Source organism: Melozone crissalis, unplaced genomic scaffold, assembly GCF_028551555.1.
Source record: "Melozone crissalis strain CALT ecotype California unplaced genomic scaffold, PUWL_Pcris_2 ptg000046l_1, whole genome shotgun sequence".
Taxonomy (NCBI): domain Eukaryota; kingdom Metazoa; phylum Chordata; class Aves; order Passeriformes; family Passerellidae; genus Melozone; species Melozone crissalis.
The window spans coordinates 15,174,049-15,194,258 of NW_026535824.1; the positions used below are offsets into that span (position 1 = coordinate 15,174,049).

At 48.3% G+C, this 20,210-nt stretch overlaps 1 pseudogene; it reads right to left on the reverse strand.

The window, feature by feature from the left end:
- Nucleotides 1–205: 205 nt before the first annotated feature.
- Nucleotides 206–7,224, reverse strand: LOC128943503 (protein ecdysoneless homolog; annotated as a pseudogene).
- Nucleotides 7,225–20,210: the final 12,986 nt, after the last annotated feature.

The window sequence follows — 20,210 nt, forward strand, 5'->3', positions numbered from 1 at the left end:
CTGCTCCCCAGATATTGACCCCACTCAGCAATGGATAAAAGGACGTTTTAGAAATGTGGCAAATTGGATCACTGAATGAAAAATGGGAGAGAGGTGTTGTAATAAAACAAAACCTCAATTGAGTCATGCATTCAACATCATTTCCCAGATTTCTGAAAATGTGCTAACATTAGGAAAATCTCATTTCCACCCAAGACAGTGTGCAAACAGAAGCTTCTGCAGGTAAATTCACTCTGCTGAAGTGACACAAAAATGAACAGAATGCTCCAAATTCAAACCTTTGGCCTCTTCTCCCACATCCTGCTCGTGTGTCTGTGCTCCATCTCCCCAGCAGCCATGTCTTGTGCCAAGGCTCTCCCTGCCTTGCTCAGCTGCCAGTGAGCTCTGTGCTCTCAGGTAAATTCACCCCCAGGCTCTGTAAATGTTCCAGCTGGGTCCTGCCAGGCCAGCCTGGGCACTGCGGGACTCGAGCAGCTTTGCCACCAGGTTCATATCCACAGCCAGGGCTGCCAGCTCAGCAGCCTCAGCTCCACAATCAGGGCCAGCACTCTCACATGGGGCTGCTCCAACAGAACTTGCCTGCAGACAGTACAAAGAGAAAGCTTTATCAAATTGCACGAGCAGATTTAAGGGGGGAAAAAAAAGGGCAAACCACAGGAGAAAAGAAACAGCAATTCTGCAGCCAAAAGAGTCCAGTACACTCCTGAGTCCTGACAGACAGGAATTCAGACACCAAATGCTCATGCCAGCTGAAAATCACCACTGTCCATTACCCAGATTAGGTTTCAAGAGAGGGACACAAAGTGTTGCTGAGCCCTGGCTCAGCTTCCTATGGGAGAAAACTACTACAGGACCTTACAAGTGAAGCTGCAGCTTCTTGCCCTACTACTAAAAACAGGGAAAAGATGGGGAAACAAAAACTAAGCCTTGGAAAAGATGGGCAAATTCCAAGCTTAGCTAAGTTTCAGTTTATAAAAAATGTATGATGGTGCAGGTCCAGCACATTTTGCTTGCACGTGGGAAGGTTCCAATCCCATTACTCAGAATGGCCACTTGCAGCACATTTCCTGCTTGGAAATTACTGCTGCAAATCAGAGCTCAAGGCACACTCACCCCTCTCTTGTGGCTGCTGAAACTTTTCCCAACGTTGCTCTGTGCCAGCTCACGCTCCATCTCCTTCATGTACGCCTTGACACTGCCCACGAGCTCCTCAGGAGACACCTTCTGCTCCTGCCTTCCATTCCCAGCATCCAGCTCTTCATCATCCTCAGCTGAGAAACCAAACTCCTCCTCTTCATCTAGATCATCACAATCCAGCTCCTCCGAGTCTGCCCCTGCACATGATGTTGTGTCAAAGTACAACAGCAAAGAAATCAGTGCTGGCATTTGTTTCAAAGAAAGAAGCAATCTCACCTAAAATTCTGTCCAGGGCTTTTGTAAAAGAATCCACATCAAAGGTAACATGGGATTCATCAGGTGACCTGAAATCTAAAATTATTTTTAAAGAAATGAAGCTTCTATGCTTGCCTAAGCCTGACACAGGCACAAGCCATATTGATTTCTCGCAAGCCAGGACTGAAGTTGGGACATTTGAATTTAAAAGGCCTCAGAAGTTTGAAGCCTGTGTGCATTAGACATCCAACAGTGAGTGGACGAATACTTGGCATAAAAAGAGAAAAATTGTGAAGACCACAAAATCCAACTGAAGGACAGAGAGCAGCTCAGCTTGCAGCACTTGAACCTGCACCAGTGCCAGAGTGGCACCAAGCTGATTTAAAGCAAGCACAGGTTCACTGCTCTGGCTTTGCTTCAGGCCCTGCTCAGCACAGCACCTTCAAACTCTGATTCTCTGCATCACAGAACCAAGCACAGGGCTGCAGCACAGTGCAACATTCCACACCAGAGCCAAACTTCAGGGGCTACTACCATGGCATTTCTGCTCCTTCCTGCATGGAGACTTTGGACACAAAAGCCTTCATGCTCTCAGCAACTGTTTCCAAGTCATAGTTTTGCTCCTCCTCATTTGGGGAAGGAAGGGACTCATTTCTTGTCCCCTTCAGCATCTGATCCAGAGCACCTGGTGTAATATCCAGCCAGCTGTCATCTGAAAGAACACAGCACACATCCGTTACTCTGCACAAGCCTGCTGGCCCACAAGCCCAAACCAGCTGACTGACAGGGCTGCAACCATCCTGCAGCTCAGTTCTGCAGTTCAGCTCTTGTGCTGGTCCTGGGTCACACACAGCAAAGCCAGAGAGAGGCTGAGAAGAACTGAGTGCAGATTTCTCGTCACTACTTAAAAACTCTGCTTTGCAGAGCTCAAACTAAAGAGAGACCATTCTAGTCACTGAGAAGCCTTTGGCCACTCAGTGGAGGAAGAAAGCCTTACTCTAAACTGGGAGAGCCAACCCAGTGTTTAGTCTTAAGGAAGGCTGGATTTGCTCTCCCTTCACAGCTGTCAGCATTGCCCCTCTCCCCCCACAAATAATCATCTGTAATAGGAATAATTCCCCCATCCAGCTCACCATCCCCTGCAGGAAGACAAGCTTATTTCTCAAATTCCTTCACATCAATGGGGGTTATCTGTAGTAGTGTCAGGATTTCATCACCTGGGCTCACTTCATCACAGCTAGAAGTAATCAATTTACTGAAATGGATTCAATGGGATCACATGCTCTGCATTCAGGTTTTCACTTGAATTCTTCCATTTTCCTTCTGTGCAAGCACATCAAAAAGGGAAATGAATCTGGGGAAGTACCAGAGCACTACACAGAGCACTGGCCAAAACAGGACACAGTCAGTCCCTGCAATTCCCAGCTGATGGCTCCAAAGCCCATTGGTCATGGCTCCTTTCCTTCACATTCAATTTGCCTTGGTAAATATTAAGATTACCTGATCCCAAGCAGCACAGACTGGAAACTGAAGAAAATAACAGTCAAGATATTATGGACTGGCAAAGCCTCAGATATTTCTGCAGTGATTTATTTTTTGGATTTGATCATCCAGAGAAATCCACAGCCAGCTCCTTGAGAAAAGGAGACAGATTACCCTGTATTCATTATTCACTGGGACTGCTTTTCAATGAAACTTTTCTACACTTTCTACAGTCAACCATGCAAAAATTGCTTTGCAGTCACCACTTGGAATCCACTTGGAAGAGCTCAGCATTTCACAAAACCAAGATAAAAGAGTTACTCAAGCCAGAACTTCTCCCAGTGGAGCATTCCAGAGGAATTTGTACTTGTATGTCCTGGCCACAGCTCCCATGTTCAATGTGCAGTGGAGAAAAGGGTTCAGGTGTTTGTAACAAGCATTTCAAAGGTCACTTACAGGATTTGTAGGGTATATGACACTCATGAATTTCAAGTAGCTCTCACCTTTCTGGCACTGCAACAGATTGCTGGAAGTGATCTTCTGCCATGTGCAACAGTTCCAGGTACTTGGCTGATCCTTCCATTTCTCCCTATTGAATGCAAGTCACAGGCATGAACCCAAACAATTCTCCCTCCCCTTCCTCCTCACAGTCAGGCTTCCTAAGGGTAACTGTTGGTCACACAGAAATGCTGAGAGACCCAAAACCACTAAAACCTCTTGGCCATCTACACTTGGAACTCAATATAGCCAAGGGGCATTCCTCTATTTAAAGTATATTAAAGGATATTAACCTAAGAATCTCAATAAAGATGTCCAATTTTATAACCTTTAAACAAGTAGTCAATTTATGTCCCATTTATTAACATCAAAAAAGTAGTCAAAGGCATCTTAAAAAAAGAAACAAAAAAACCCACAGAACCTCACCAAAACCCCCAGAAGTGACAAAAACCACACACACATAAAAATTACACTTGCATGGGCCCAGATAGGTCGATGGTGTTATGTATGGATCTTGAAGAATATTGAATTCCAGAGGGGTGGAAATGAAATGTAAACCAGTGAAATCAGTTACACCTCACACAATCACATATGGGGGTTTTCTTCACTCAAGTGTATTTCTCCCCTTGCTTTAGATGAATTAATCAATCCCCACATCTTGCTTTTTCCTTTTTAATTTCCAAAATAAATTACTTTCAAAGGGGAACAACCTGCACGTGTCCCCTTTAAACACATTACTTCATTTCACACAGAGATAAGGGTTCAAGCTCCTCACACAAGTTCAAGGGTTAAAATGTATTTTCCCTGGAATGTTTAAAAGCCACAGACTCTGAAATACTCACAGACCTTGAAATAATCCTTCTCCTTCAAGCTCCTGAGGAATCTCTCCCACAGAGGACCGCTTAACACATTTCTCTTGGCATCAGGAGCCACTTTACTGCTCTTGGAGCACAACATTTCAAAGCCATGAGCCTGCAGATAAAAGATGCAACAACAAGAGGTTCTCAAGGTGTGACAGACTTTGCTCACATTTCTCTGGACAAGCAGGCAACCTCCAGACAAGGACCCATTCCCTGGGCATGCATGAACCAAGGCCAAAATGCCCCAGCAATCATTACCAGCTTCATGCCCAGCTCGCAGGCTCCGTACTGAGGATGAGCTGGGGCGGGCAGGGTGTATCCACTGCGTCTGTCTGGAACAAACTGCTGCTGCACCAGCTGTGCATATAAACACCGAGTGCAAGTCACCTGCAACAGCCAGAGCAGAAACAAACACTCCCTGCAGCGCGACTGGGCTGGGGACAGCCAGCAAACTCCCTCCAGGTCACCAGAGTGGCTTTGGAGGCACCCATATTACAGGCAGTGCCTGAGACTGCATTCAAAATATATCTTAGAAAGATTTTTCTGATAAATTGCTTTTCAGGCCTTACAAAGTTTGTTCCAAATTGAAATCCCCAAGCAAATATAAACTTTTGTCATTCTAAATACATTAGGAAAAATCCTTGATATTCTGGAAAATCCCTATTTGAACTGGCACAAGTTTCATCAAATACATCTTGTTTCCTTAACAACAATAATTGTTACATGTTTCTCTTCAACTGGAAAAGTGCTTCAGGAGAACCAGCATAGCCCAACTGCTTCAGAGCATCCCAGGCATTAAAAAGCAGCATTTCAGGTGCTACCTGCGACCTCTGCTGGTTCCTGATCCTAAGTAAAGCCCTGAATGCAACGTTCTCAACTCCCTCACTCAGTCTGTTCCCTCAAACAAAAGGAAAGTATGAGCCTGACACTCTAGGTACACACTTGCAATCTATTTTGGTCTTGTGTTCCAGCCCTTGTAAGACTCCTGGAGTAGGGGAAAAATAATTGAACAATTTTTTCCTAATGACCAAATTAATGATCTTCATTTTAATCCACTGCCATTAGCAGCCATCCATATCCAGGTGAAGGTGTCTGCTCATTATTTCACCTGAACAAGACAAAGCCTGTGTCCTTACAGAGACAGCAACACTCCAGCCCTGAGTATTCCCTACTCTGAGGGCAGCAAATCCTCTGGCCTAAACACTCCACAACACAGTAGAAATAAAATAATGCAAGTAGTACTAGCAGAGCTAGAAAGTTCAGGTGGATACAGGAGTGCTTATGAAGGGAGCAACAGTCAGGGACAGACAGCACTCTGGATTTTCAGAGGCAGTCAGACCACTTGCCTAGAAGTGCAAGAGAAAACTCCAGCTGCTACAGAAAAGGCCATTGGGTCCCCCTTGCCAACTGCACACAAGTTTTTCTTACCCTGTTTTTACTGTTCTCAGGATTCAGCCACTTTGGGAGAAAATCAGCTGCTTCTATCAAGAGAAACTCTCCATCGTTGTCATCAATTCTGGCCAAGGAGAAATTGGTTTCTTAGCAGGAAAAGCCTTGCAGAGCACAACAACACACTTCTCAATTCATGTCTGCTGGGGTTTTTTTAATATTCATAAACCCATAGAAAGGCTTAGGTTAGAAGGGATCTTAAAGATCAACACCTGGTTCCAACACCCTTGCCACAGCCAGGCACACCTTCCACTAGCCCAGGCTGCTCCAAGCCCCATCCAACCTGCCCTTGGACACTTCCAACGTGTCTGGGATGGGGAAACACCTCCAAGGATGGGCAATGCTAAGACAGGACCTTCAGAGCACAGGCACTGCCCCTTGGCACCCCTCCTACTAAAGCAGCTCAGCAGCACCTGCCTTACCTGGCTGCCAGCCCCGCGAACTCCCTGCTCATCTCCCGCAGCAGCTACACAATGAACCACTCATCCTCCACCTTATCCCCGAACACCGCGGTGCCGCCCAAGTGCGCCGGGATCTCGCCTGCACGGGGCACAGACAGGAGAGGCGGCTCAGCAACGCCGTGCCCAGCAACAGATTGTCCACACGGGCTGCGGAGTCTCCCTCACTGCGGATATCCCAGACCCTGCTGACACAATCTTGCGTCCTGTGCTCGGGGATGGCCCCGCTGCAGCAGGGAGGTGGCACCAGATGCCTCACTGGGTTAACCCGTGCTGTGACACCGAGTGTCGGGGAAGCCGCCGGGTCCCCCTCACACGCTCCCGGTTCGAGCCCGCCGGGTCCCCGTCACACGCCGTCGGTTACCGGCCGCCGGGTTGCCCTCATACGCCACAGTTCCCCCCTCAGACGCTCCTGGTTCCCGGCCGCCGAGTTCCCCTCACACCCCCGCCCCCGGGTGCTCCTCACACGGCCGAGTCGTCCCTCACACACTGCCGGTTCCCGGACGCCGGAGTCTCCTCAAAAGATCCCGGTTCTCGGCCGCCGGGTGCCCCTGACACTCTCTCAGTCCCCACTCACACTCTCCCGGTTCCCGGACTTCGGATCCCCCTCAGACGCTCCCGGTTTCCGGCCGCCGGATTACCCTCAAAAGATTCCGATTCCCGGCTGCCAGGTGTCCCTAACACTCTCCCGGTTCACCCTCACAAGCTCACGGTTCCCGGCCGCCGGATCCCCTTCAAACGATTTCCGCCCAGTTCTCCCTCAGAGACTCCTCGAGTCCGGCCGCCGGGTTCCCCCTCACACACCCTCGGTCTCCCCTCATGCTCTCCCGGTTCCCGGCCGCCGGGTCCCCCTCCCAGTCCCTCCGCACCTCTCGGCCCGCTCCCGGCTCACCGCGGCCCGGCACGTAGCGCAGGCGGAACGGCTGCCGCTGCCACACGCAGGCGGCCAGGAGCGGGGCCAAGCGCACCAGGGCCAGCTCAGCGCAGCGCCGCAGCAGCGCCTCGCCGCCCGGGCCCGCCGCCGTCGCCAACAGGCGGGAGCGCACCGCGTCCTCGGGCAGCGCCGGCCGCAGCAGCGCCTCCATCGCGCCGGGGCCCAGAGCGCTCCGCCCCCGGGGAGGAGCGGCGCGATGGCGACGGCGGGGCGGCGGCGCTGAGGGTGATATCGCGATACGCGCGGAAACCGCTGCAGCCGTGAGTGGCCGCCGCTGCCCCGGTGCCCGGCGCGGCCCCGAGCCCCAGCGCGGTCCCGGTCGCGATCCCCCCGATCCCGCTCCCGGGCCTGCCGCCCGCGCTGCCCCCAGCACCGAGCAGGGCCCCGTGACGGCCCGGTCACCCCCTGTCCCCGACGGGAGATGGTTCCCGGCATTCCCGGCATTCCTGAGCACCGGTCCCGGCCCGACACCGGTGGGACCGAACGCGATTAAATCCCTGCAACCGGCTCTTATCCCCTGACTCGAGAGTTGGGTCAGTTCTGACTTACTCGGCTCGTTTACTCTTGTTGTATTTAATTTTATTCAATGTAATTAATCTACAGGGATAACGGCGTCATCTCTGCTTTTAGGGAGGTGTACATCAATTCGCAGCATCTTAGGTTTAACTGATTTTGATCTAGCTGTCCTGTTGGTATAGAGTCAAATTGCCAAGGCCAAGAGACTTGAATATAGTATTGAGGCAGAAAACATCTGGGTTTGTTGCCAATTTTCCAACCATGTAGAGCCAGGGCCTGGCCAGAGCCCAGACCCTCATTGGGAGGGTCTCCCCCACATACCTTAAAAACAAATCTCTCAAGAATAGCAGCTATGAGATGCCCCAAACAAAGCAAACTGCTGGAGTGCTCCTGTGAGAATAATTGGGGCTGTGTGTGATTGCAACAGAGCAGGAGCAGCCTTGCCCTCAGCAGGTCACAGCCCTGTCCCATGAGGATGTGGCACAAAAGGGTCGGGAAAGACCACAGGACCTCAGCTCAGATGAGGCTTTTGACAGAGCCCAGAGATCTCATCCTGGAACTCTGGAAACACAGGAAAATCATGAGACAGCCCTGGGTCAAGGCACAGCAACCCTGCTGGAACAAGAGAAGGGACTAAAGGCTGAGTAGGCAGTGCAGGGAACAGCTGCAGACAGCCTGTTCAAAGAGATGCATCTGCAGCTGCAGAACAAAACAGAGAGATCCCAAAGTGACACCATGTCAAAGATACGTCAAAGTTCATGAAAAGCCAGCTATAAATAAGGTAATGATGTGTCGTAGGAAGGAGACCAGGACACCAGATGGTTCATCACAGGTCCAGTTTATTAAAGAAAGCATCAAACACTTATACAGCAAATAATAAGCTCATGAATATTCTATAAGCCAAGCAATCTATTGGTTAAACTATGCCATTAACTCATCCACATTCCTTTGGGCCTACGTTCTCTACTTCTCACACCTCGCTGTCCATTTCTTTATCATCCTCTGCTAGGCCCAAGGACACGTTATCTTTGCAGGTGCAAGATTTGGAATTAACCACTGTCTTGTACTTTTCCATTCTTTAGCCTGCTACTTTCTCAACAGACACCCTGCCTGCAAAAAGGCCTCTGCCCTACTTAGGACATCTCTACCAAATCAATTCGGCTGTGTCCTCTCTCCTCAAGCCACTCTTTGACAAAACTCTCCACAATGATGTCTTATGAATAATGCCTGTTATAAAAATGAGGGAATTCACATGATGGAACAAATATATCAGCAGTGACTGTCTCAGGAATTGGAGACAATATTCTTCCAGCATTCCTGTATCCATAGCAATGAAACACTGAACAGCTTACAATGGATAACAGCCACAATGTGGAACAACCACCCACTCTCCTGTGTTATCTGTGGGAGATAAACCAGAAGAGATCACAAACAATGGTCCTGCCAGGCAGTGCAGCACTGACACCTGTGCAATCTGTGAGAGGATCAAGGGTCCAACAAACTGTATCTTCTTCTATCCAAAGGCAGGTGTTTATCAGTGTTTCATCACAGCTGTTTCAGTGGGATCTGTCTTATCTCTAGAAGGAAATAACCACATCTTGCAATGTAAACAAACATATTTATCGAAATTAAGTTAGGACTTGTAATCACTTGCAGTGGAATTCAATGTCATCTCAGTAGACTTAGAGGTACACTTAAGACAACTTAAAGTTAACATCTTTAATACTCAATAAAAAATGATTTTAATAAAACTGGAATAGAACATGAAATGGCTTAAAGTGAAGAAGGTTGAAACTTGACCTCGTCTAAACTCAGCAACACTCAACCCTGACAGAAATCCACCTCGACATAAATGACTCTTAACAAAATTAACTCAACAGAGTAATAAAACATAACATCACTCAGATCTAACTTTGCTTAATCTTAGCAACACTAAAATCATATTCAGATAGAACAGAACTGAAGGAACAATCAATATCCTTCAAAGTTCGAGGTACTACAAAATGTAACTTATTCTGATGGTATTAATACCAAAAGACAATGAAAATGTGGACCAAGCATGTTTGAAATAACACCCTGATGGATTTACTGGAGGGATTAGAAAAGTCAAATACCTTGACCCTATGTAATTTAACATTGAGAAAAACTCATGGTAACTGCAATTTTTAAGGAACCAAAAATTTACTAAAAGCATTTAAAGTGCAATTCTACCAAAAGAAACAACAATGTAAAATTTGGCTACGTGTGGAACAAACTGGGAGCTTCTCGAGATTGTATTCAGTGTAATAGCATATGCTAAAAGTTATCAGCATTTGTGTTAAAGAAATTAGATTGTGTTATGCTGCACGTGATAATAATAACGAGGGACTGGATTTACCCCTTTGAATCTCTCCAGTAACAATTCTCAGAGAAATCAGAGTTCACGAAAAACACAAGATTAACTTCAAATAAGCATTTCAGCACATGTTTACGGCATTCTAGGACACGGAGCGTGAGGCTTCAGTAGCCAGGGGCACTCAGAGCCCTTCGGCAAATGCCGGGGGTTCGCCCCGCCGCAGGGTTGGGGAGCCACGGGGGGCAGTGAGTTCGGCCGGGGCCAAGCGGAGGCGCCGGGCAAAGCCGAGCCCCGGGAGCGGGGAAAGCGCCGGCGGCAGCGAGGGAAAAGCCGAGCGGGGAAAGCCGAGCTTGGACCCGCCCGGGGCTCGGGGTGAGGCGGGGCAGCCCCGCGCCTGCCGCCACCGCAGGGGGTTTGCACTGCGCTCAGCCGGGCCAAAGGGACTCGGGTTCTGATCCCGAATCCGGGCTGGCAGCGACGGGAGGCGCCGGAACGGTGACGGAGCCGATCCCGGAGAAGGCAGCGGGGAGCGCCGGGGCGCGGCGGGGGAGCCGCCGATCCGCGATTGGCTGCGCTCCCGCCGCCGATTGCTCAGATCGGCCAAAATCCCTCCCACACTGACGCTGCCCGTGTAGCAGTGAGGGGGTACGAATCGCGCCCATTAGACTGGAGGCGCAGCGGCTGTCGCGCCCAGAGCCCGGCAAGGCTATAATAAAGCTGGGAGGCGGCTTCAGCACAGGTGCGACTCGCGGTCAGTTTTGCCTCAGCTCGGGTTTCTGGCGAGTTCCATGTGCCGGATTTCTCCGTGTGCCCAGGCAGGGAGCCGCAGCGGCCGTGCCGGCGCTCGGTGTGGCCGGGCTCCGAGGCGCCGGGGCAGGGAATCATGCGGGGCACAATGGTGAGCAGCCCGGGGCTGCTGCTTCTCGCCCCTCGGCAGGCGGACTCCGAGCCGCAGCTGCCCCGGGCCAGCAGCAGCCGGCAGCTCCCTGTCCAGGGGCGAGGCCGCCACGAGCCGGGCCGGCAGTGTCGCTCTCAGGAGCGCGGGCAGCGGCAGGAGCGGCTTGGAGTGCGGCCGTCCGGGGGCAGGGGCGGCGGGGAGGAGGCTGCGGACAACGGCATTGCGGGGAGCGGGGCCACGCCGAAAGGTGCCGAGGGACCTGCGGTGTCGGCCGGCGGGGGCTCGGGGGGCGGAGCTGGCGGCCCGGCCTCCCATTGTGCCCGCTCTGAACAGAGATTTTTGTTCTTGGAGGCACATAATTTTATTACTCTTCTCTCCGTTTCAACTTCTTAGAGGATTAGAGTGACTTTAATATTTGTTTGCTTTGCTGTGGAGTCTTTTGTTTGATATTAATTACAACTATATCTCTCCATACCTTTAAGTCTTAGAGAAAAAAGTCTTGTTTCCATAGTTTTACCAGAGGGTTTTAGCTTTAAGATTAAGGCATTTCTTTATTTCTCTTGTTTGGGATTTAATTTCTTCTTTACTGTCTCAGAAGCTGTACAGCTTTTAGTAGCTAAAACTTTTGCATCGCTTTTTTAAATACCTGCCGTGCAAAACCAAAACTGGTGGATGTCGTCGAGAATTGGAATACAGTTTATCTGCCTGAGCTGCAAAGGCGCGGTGGGAGGGGACGGCCGCTGTGAATGCTGTGCGAAAACCGCGCGCTAAGGAAAAGGGACCTGTGAAAAACGCCAATCACTTGTTTTTAAAAATTTTAAACGTTTAATAGTAATAAAATATTTAGGACAATATGAGACAATAAAAACAAAGAGTTACGGACGTCCGGGTACCTTTCTCTGGGCATCACGAGCCCAAAAAAGGACACCCGTTAACAAAGGATTAACCCTTAAGAACAGTAGCCCGTTGCATATTCATACACTTTATCCATTATGCATAAATTCCATTCAAACACAGGATTCTGTCTGGTCAGTGTCAGCTTCTTCCTTCTAATCCTAACAGCACCTCCGAGGCAGGAAGAAGCTCGTTTCTTCTGATAATAAGGCAATAAATTCTCTTTCTCTGAAAGATCTTGGTGTCCTGTGGCTGCTATCTCGCTGCAAGCCCTTCTTGTTAAACAAAGCACCTTACATGGCATAGTTTCTATTTTAACAGTTTTTATAGCCTAAAACTATATTGAACACAGTACTTAAGAGAATTAATACAGCATTACTTTCTAACACAACACAGATAATATTCATTTTAATATTTGCAAAAAGCCAATCATAAAATACATGCATTTTTCACAATTCTCACTCTTATTCTTTGTAAAACATTTGGCTTGAGAAGTATTTTTATCTACTTGCATCTTCTGGGCTATGCTGGCAAAATAAAACGGGATTACGCGAGTAAGAAATATAAAAACAGTTGTAACAAAAAATGAAAGATCCTAATTTCTTCTAATACATTACCCCACCAGCTAGATTTTAACATGGTTTTCTAATTTTTGGACTGGAATCTGGGTTATTATATGCTTATATATTTTTCTTCTTTGATTTCTTTTGCTTTTTCTAGAATGACTTTTTTGTGGTCATCAATTTTCAACAATCTGATATATTGAACTTTCCACAAACACCCCCTTCTTTGGCCAATAAATAGTCTAAAGCCAACCTATTCTGATACACCACAGTTTTTGTTTGGCTTTGCTGGCTTAATATTAACTCTAATGCTTGAGCAGCCTTATTTGCTATCATTTCTATAACTGCTTGGAGTCTTGTAATACGATTCAACAGATAATTTGGAGTCAATACAGAGTTAGATTGCTGTGCTGGTTTTACCTTTTCGTTTATTGTTTGTTTTTTTACCAAATCTTGAACCGTATCTTCAAGATTAAATGTAAAACAAATCCATCTCTCTCTTTTTGGACATTCAATTCTAAATCTATTACCACTTTTTCCTAAGTTTCTTGTAATCTAATAATTTACTCTGTTTTGCCTACAAGTTCTTAATTTGGATGGGTTATAACAGTGGCTGTTGACATAGGTGTGTGTAATAAAGGAGGAACTTTGGTTTCTTTCTATGTGATGCTTTCTGTAGCATTTTTGACACGATCTTTCTGGTATCCCGAAAGGGAAAAGACAACAAATGAGTGCCAGAGACAGGAATAACAGAGGTCCAGAACGGCTTATACTCCCACCTCCCATGCCTGTGAGGTTCCAACCCACAGCAGCTGTATTTGATCTTCTCGGTGGTGAAATACAGAGGCCAATCTGGTCTTGCCCTGTATTTTCTTGTCACTTTCTCTTAACTAATTTCCAGGCAAATTGTTTTTAACACTCTTTAACTGTGGTCTCCTACTGTTCTTCAGGTATCTCTCATTCAACAGGCACTAATAATTCCCATCCACAAAACTAAGTTATTACTATAACACTTTTTGCAATAAGAGCATAAATTTTGTGAACTACAATACTAATTACTCTCACAATTTAAGCATTTACCTATAACCCAGCTAGCATGTCCAGTATTGGAATGAATCAAATAAAGTTTACTAATGGAAATGGCAATTCCCCTTCTCCCCTGTACAATTCTCAGGCTAAGGTCAGAATACAAAAACAGTCTTGATCCTTCTATCTGAGGTATTCCTTCCCAAGGAGATGTTTTATTCAGGCAGTGCTCAAAACTAGTGATATAAGGATTATCTTATTTCTTAATTCAGTGTTATTCTTTGTATATTTCTTGGATAATTTGGGTTTTCCCAGACTATTACCACTCAGATCCCATTGGAAAGTCAGTTCATTATCACACGGTTTAAATGTGATAGTCCATTTTTCAGGTTTCTTCACAAGTCCTTTGATTCTGCTGGCATGAAATTCACCTTCTTTCTGTGATTCTGGTTGTTGCTTCAGTAGTACCTGGAAAGGACTTCTTAATAGCATAGTAATAAAAGAAAGATAATACTGCATTAACTTTTACCATTCGTGGGTTTTTTTCCCAAACTTTCTGGGTTTAGCTATAAGCTTTCTCCACAGCAGCCTCTTCTTCTATGCAGCTGTGCTAATAGCTGCAGAGCAAATTCTTCTTTCTGTGAGTTACAGTTAGTTAAATAGAAAAGCTAGACCAATTTTAACACGAGATGTATTACATCTATTGCTTTTTACTTTTGGGGGAGCATTTAATTGTTTAGCTTTACAAACCTATTCTTCAGGAAAAAAACCCAACTCTTTAACAGCAAGCAAAAAACAAAAAAGGAAAAAAAACCCCAAAAAACATCTTACTTAAGAAAAACAAACCGCTTTGTGAGGTTTGGAGAGTCATCAATCTCTGCTTTGAGTTTATCTTTTATTGCTGGCCCCCCTGCCCTTCTTTCCACAGCCTTGCTGTCAATGCTGTTCTTCGCCCTTGCCCCAGTGCTGCCCCTTGGCTGCAGGGCCGGAGCAGGGGAGAGGAACCACGGGCATGGGGGCCCTGGGGCTGCCCTGGGTCTGTCTTGCCCCCTGTCTCTCTCTCTCTCTTCTTGTCTCTCTTCCTCTTTCCTTCTCTCTCTCTCTCTCTCTCTCTCTCTCCTTTTCTCTCCCCTTCTCTCTCTCTGCCCACTTACCGGGCTGACATTGCCATCCTGGACTCGGCACCCCGACAGTCTGGGAGCCCCCCCGGCAGTTCCGCCCCTGAGCCAGCCCGCTCCTGGCTGCAAACCTGTGTCCTCTGCTGCCAGCACCGCCCGGGTCACCTCCATGGATCGGTCCCTGCCGCAGCCCCCGAGACACCTCCCAGCCTTGACAACCCCAAACTCGGCGTCCCCAGGTGCTCCTGACATTCTTTTTCTTTCTGTTTCTTTCTTATCCTCTTCTCTCTTCAAGCAGGGCCTGTTCTGCTAAATCCTTTCTGGACCCCAGTTCGGCACTGAATAACCTCCTAACAACCATGTGTTAACACACTTCCCTGCCTTTCATGCAAAAAACTCCATTCGCACTTCTGCTCTCTTCTAGCACCAAGATGTCATCACTTCACATTCCAACATCTTAGAGTTTCCTAACTACCTCTCTACTTCAACTGCTCTCTTTCTTCTCTCTCAATTGTAACCCTTATGGGGTTGATATTTAATCTTCCCCTATTTCTTTCTCCAGCCCAAACTTCTTTGTTGAATTTTTTTTTTTCATCTTCTTGGCCTAATTTCAAAACTCTAGCTGTCATTTTCCCATTTTCTGATATAACTACCATTCTTAATTGCACTGGTAAGACTCCTCCTGATAAATTGCTACCTGCCCCTGGGACAAATAACACATCTCCCATCTAAATTTTAGTTTCTTCTCTCAATTACCACATCTTTAATGACTAGAAATGTAAAACTTTCTCTTTTTGCCCCATTTGCTTTCACTATAAGTTTGCTCACACTATAACTTTTTGGAACATTTAACAGGAAAGTTCTCTCTGCCCCTGTGTCTATTACAAATTCCAATTCTTCTTCTTGGGGACCCATTTTTAAAGTTATCACAGACTCTAAATGGTGTTTGTCCCCCCCAAAAAATTAGAGCCTATGACTTTTTTAATTTTTTATGTGCTCATTTCTTTAAAGATTTTCAGATCTTCTGCTTACTTAGGACCATTTTCCTTTTTAGTCTCAAGTTTTTTCATCTATTTAGTTGGAGTTTCTTCTTTCCCCTCTAAACGCTGTCCCTTAAGAACCTTTTGTTTTTGCATTTCGCCTTTGATATGCTGTCTCATTTATTCCCTTGATTATGTAATTACAATAATTATTCATGTGTTTACTCGCCTCCTCATTATTTTAACCCCACTCAGGAGGTGCAGTTGGCGTTTTGTCTTCTCTGGGGGTCCCTGCGGATTATCTTTTTCTTAAGCTTTTATTTCAGTTGCTCTGATTAATTGCTTTTCTTCTTAAGAAAAATATTATTTTCATTACCGACCACATCTCTTCTCAAGTATAAATGTTTGGACTTAAAAGTTGGTCTAATTGTTCAGCTATGCCTATGGGATTCTCCAAATATCCCTTGTATTTATTTCTTAAAATTCAGACCTCAGACAAAGTCAAAGGAGCATTTACAAACTCTGATCCGTCCACTCCTATGAGAACCTTTCGTAATGGAAATAGACCAATCTCTTTATCCCGTTCTTTTTGGATTTTTATATTCTATAGCCTTTCTCCCCTATTTTTAGGAAGAATCAGGAGAGGGCTTTCTTCTAACTGAACTTTTAGTGTTTCGATAAAGCGATTCCTTTAGAGAGTTTCCCTGAGCAGCCGGAGCTGTGGTTACCGAGGGAACGGAGCTCAGGGCAGGACGGGAGAGCTCGGAACAGCTCAGGGTCTGGGTGCTCCAAAGGCCGGGTCTGCAGGGGGAATCGCCCGCGGGGATCGGCACAGCTCAGGGTCTGGGTGCTCCAAAGGCGGGGTCTGCAGCCGGGATCGCCCGAGGGGATCGGCACAGCTCAGGGTCTGGGTGCTCCAAAGGCGGGGTCTGTGGTTGAGATCGCCCGAGGGGATCGGCACAGCTCAGGGTCTGGGTGCTCCCAAGGCGGGGTCTGTGGTTGAGATCGCCCGAGGGGATCGGCACAGCTCAGGGTCTGGGTGCTCCCAAGGCGGGGTCTGCAGCCGGGATGGCCGGCGGGGATCGGCACAGCTCAGGGTCTGGGTGCTCCAAAGGCGGGGTCTGCAGGGGGAATCGCCCGAGGGGATCGGCACAGCTCAGGGTCTGGGTGCTCCAAAGGCCGGGTCTGCAGGGGGAATCGCCCGCGGGGATCGGCACAGCTCAGGGTCTGGGGGCTCCAAAGGCGGGGTCTGCAGGGGGAATCGCCCGAGGGGATCGGCACAGCTCAGGGTCTGGGTGCTCCAAAGGCGGGGTCTGCAGCCGGGATCGCCCGAGGGGATCGGCCCAGCTCAGGGTCTGGGTGCTCCAAAGGCGGGGTCTGCAGGGGGAATCGCCCGAGGGGATCGGCACAGCTCAGGGTCTGGGGGCTCCAAAGGCGGGGTCTGCAGCCGGGATGGCCCGAGGGGATCGGCACAGCTCAGGGTCTGGGTGCTCCAAAGGCGGGATCTGTGGTTGAGATCGCCCGAGGGGATCGGCACAGCTCAGGGTCTGGGTGCTCCCAAGGCGGGGTCTGCAGCCGGGATGGCCCGCGGGGATCGGCACAGCTCAGGGTCTGGGTGCTCCAAAGGCGGGATCTGCAGGGGGAATCGCCCGAGGGGATCGGCACAGCTCAGGGTCTGGGGTCTCCAAAGGCGGGATCTGTGGTTGGGATCGCCCGAGGGGATCGGCACAGCTCAGGGTCTGGGTGCTCCAAAGGCGGGATCTGCAGGGGGAATCGCCCGCGGGGATCGGCACAGCTCAGGGTCTGGGGGCTCCAAAGGCGGGGTCTGCAGGGGGAATCGCCCGCGGGGATCGGCACAGCTCAGGGTCTGGGGGCTCCAAAGGCGGGGTCTGCAGCCGGGATCGCCCGCGGGGATCGGCACAGCTCAGGGTCTGGGTGCTCCCAAGGCGGGATCTGTGGTTGGGATCGCCCGAGGGGATCGGCCCAGCTCAGGGTCTGGGTGCTCCAAAGGCGGGGTCTGTGGTTGGGATGGCCCGAGGGGATCGGCCCAGCTCAGGGTCTGGGCGCTCCAAAGGCGGGATCTGCAGGGGGAATCGCCCGAGGGGATCGGCACAGCTCAGGGTCTGGGTGCTCCAAAGGCGGGGTCTGCAGGGGGAATCGCCCGAGGGGATCGGCCCAGCTCAGGGTCTGGGGGCTCCAAAGGCGGGATCTGCAGCCGGGATGGCCCGCGGGGCCGTTCCGGTGCAGGCCGAGCTGGAGCGGGGATCGCCCCCACGCGGCTCACGGTGGCTGATCCGGCACAGACAAAGCCGGGACTGACCCCGGCTGCAGCGGCGGGAGCCGACAGAGCCAGGGAAGCCGGGGATGGGACAGACGGGACAGACGGGACAGACGGGACACCCCTCGGTGCGGTGACCACGGTGCACAGGGCAGGACAGACCCCCAGCCCCGGCACGAACTGCGGAGCGACCACGGGCCAGGCGGCCGGACCGGGACAGACGGACCGGGACAGACGGACTGTGCCAGAGCTGGCACAGGGGCTGGGAGGGGTGGTGCAGCTGCCAACGAGTGGGGGAACGAACGGGAATGGGTGAGGTAATTTGTTCTCAGCTTTATACTTGCCCCGTTTTGCTTTTATTGCCTTTCAAAAATGTTATTTTCTTACAGCCTCCCCCCTCCCCAGCATGTGGTATTCTCTTTTTCTTCTGGATTAAACGGTTTTTACAAATAAATCCAGAGCTTAACAAATCTAAACTTCTGCTTGCATGCTTTGAAATGGTTGATAAGCTAACTCATGACCTACTCATATTGTTTTTCTCATCACCCTTTAATTTATCTTTTGGCAAATTATACATGTTTCAGGTACTTGTTTTTCTACTCTTAAAGTCTCAGTGCACCCATAATTCTTTTAAAAAAAATGATCACCCAAAGCCTGAATATCCCACCGGGCTTTTTGAAACATGTCCTCTGCTATTCCCTAGTAAGGCTTCTATTATGTAATTGTCTTCCATCAAGATGTTTCTATTTCCCCGATTTCTCTTGTTCACCACCTATCTTGTTTTAATTCCCCCCCTTTTTTTTTTCTTCTCTAAACTTGGGAATTTACAATTTTTCTTCATTTGGAGTTAATATTAACTCTTTCAGCTCTATTTTCTGCTGCATCTTTAGCTTCTTGATCTGCTAATTATTTTTTCTTATTTCTGGGTTTTTACCTTTTGATGTCCTTCAATATGTATTATTACAATCTCTCTTAGATAATTTAAATGCCTCTAAAACCTCGAAAATAAGTTTCTCATGTACTAATCTTTTTCTTCTTTAATTAAGTAATCTCCCTTTTTAAATTTTTCTTAAGGTATGTCCTACTCCAAAGGCATACCTTCAATCAATATATAACTCCTTCCTTTTGTGTTCAATTTTCTAATGCTCTTTCTAAGTATATAATTCACAAGTTTGCATGTTTTTTCTCATTAACTTCTGCATACCCTGTATTTTGCAAGGAGTTGTATTTCTGTTTGTTAACATAACTCCCAAAGTGTTATCTTGGGGTATTTCTGTTGGTAATTTTTTTCCTGTTTTTCTTTTCCTGTATTCACATTACTGGATTTCTGTCTCATTTTTCAATATTCTATCTATTCGTCCCCTGCTTCCATTTTTCACTTTTTACTAACAACTTAAATACCAGTTTTCTTCCAACTACTTACACCCAAAAATCTTTTTTTCTCACACTGCTTTTCAGTACAATCCACCTCCCTCCAAGGAGATATGGTAAGGCTCAAAATGCACAATCGACATGACCTATACTTTCATTCGTCTACATTCACTCACTTTTATTTCTCATTCACTTTCACACATTCCTTCACACTCCCAAGACACAAAGTGGATCCTTATTGCTAGGAAATCATAGGTCCTTGTGGCCCCCTCTTTCGCTTTGGGGTTTACCTCCAGGTCTCAGTGTCACCAGGCCCCCTAGAAGGGCCCTGACTCTGGCTGCCTCCGGTGTCCGTTCCCCTGTGAGGCTGTCTGCGTGTCTTTCACACTCTTCAGCTACAGCCCCTCACACACCCAGGGAACGCTACCTTGGTGCGTAAGTCACTCACTCCTCTTTCCACTGCCTCCCCCTTCCCACCTGCCCAGGAAACTGAGGCTGACTTTGTGTGGGTCCCACTCTCACACACCACAAAACAACAATAAGGTACCTTTCACTTTCACATCACCTATTACAAGTTTAGGTGTTACTGGCCAGTCCCGGTGCTATTGGATATCCCTCAACCAAGCTGTGTTATCCAACCCCAAATGCTCTTGGGCAATGTTTCCCTCAATCCTGCCGTGTTGTCCAGCTCCAGATGCTCTCGAGTAATTTTCCTTCAGTCCTGCCGTGTTGTCCAACCCCAGATGCTCTTGGGTATTTTTCCCTCAATCCAGCCGTGTTGTTCAACCCCAGATGATCTTGGGCATTTTCTGTCCCTCAACCCAGCGGTGTGGTACAACTACAGATGCTCATCGACATTTAATTTGTTTTACTGTGTTGTCCAACCCTGGATGTTCTTGGGCATTTGTTTATCCCTCAATCCGGCTGTGTTGTTCAACCCTGGATCTTGTTGGGCAAAATTTTTATCCCTCAATGTAGCTGTGTTGTCCAACCCCAGAGACTGTTAGGCAAAATTTTCATCCCCCAATCTAGCTGTGTTGTCCAACCCTGGATACTGTTAGGCAAAATTTTCATCCCCCAATCTAGCTGTGTTGTCCCACCCTGAGTGTTCTTGGGCATATCCTCACTCCGACAGAATTCTGCTCAACCCTGCTCTTG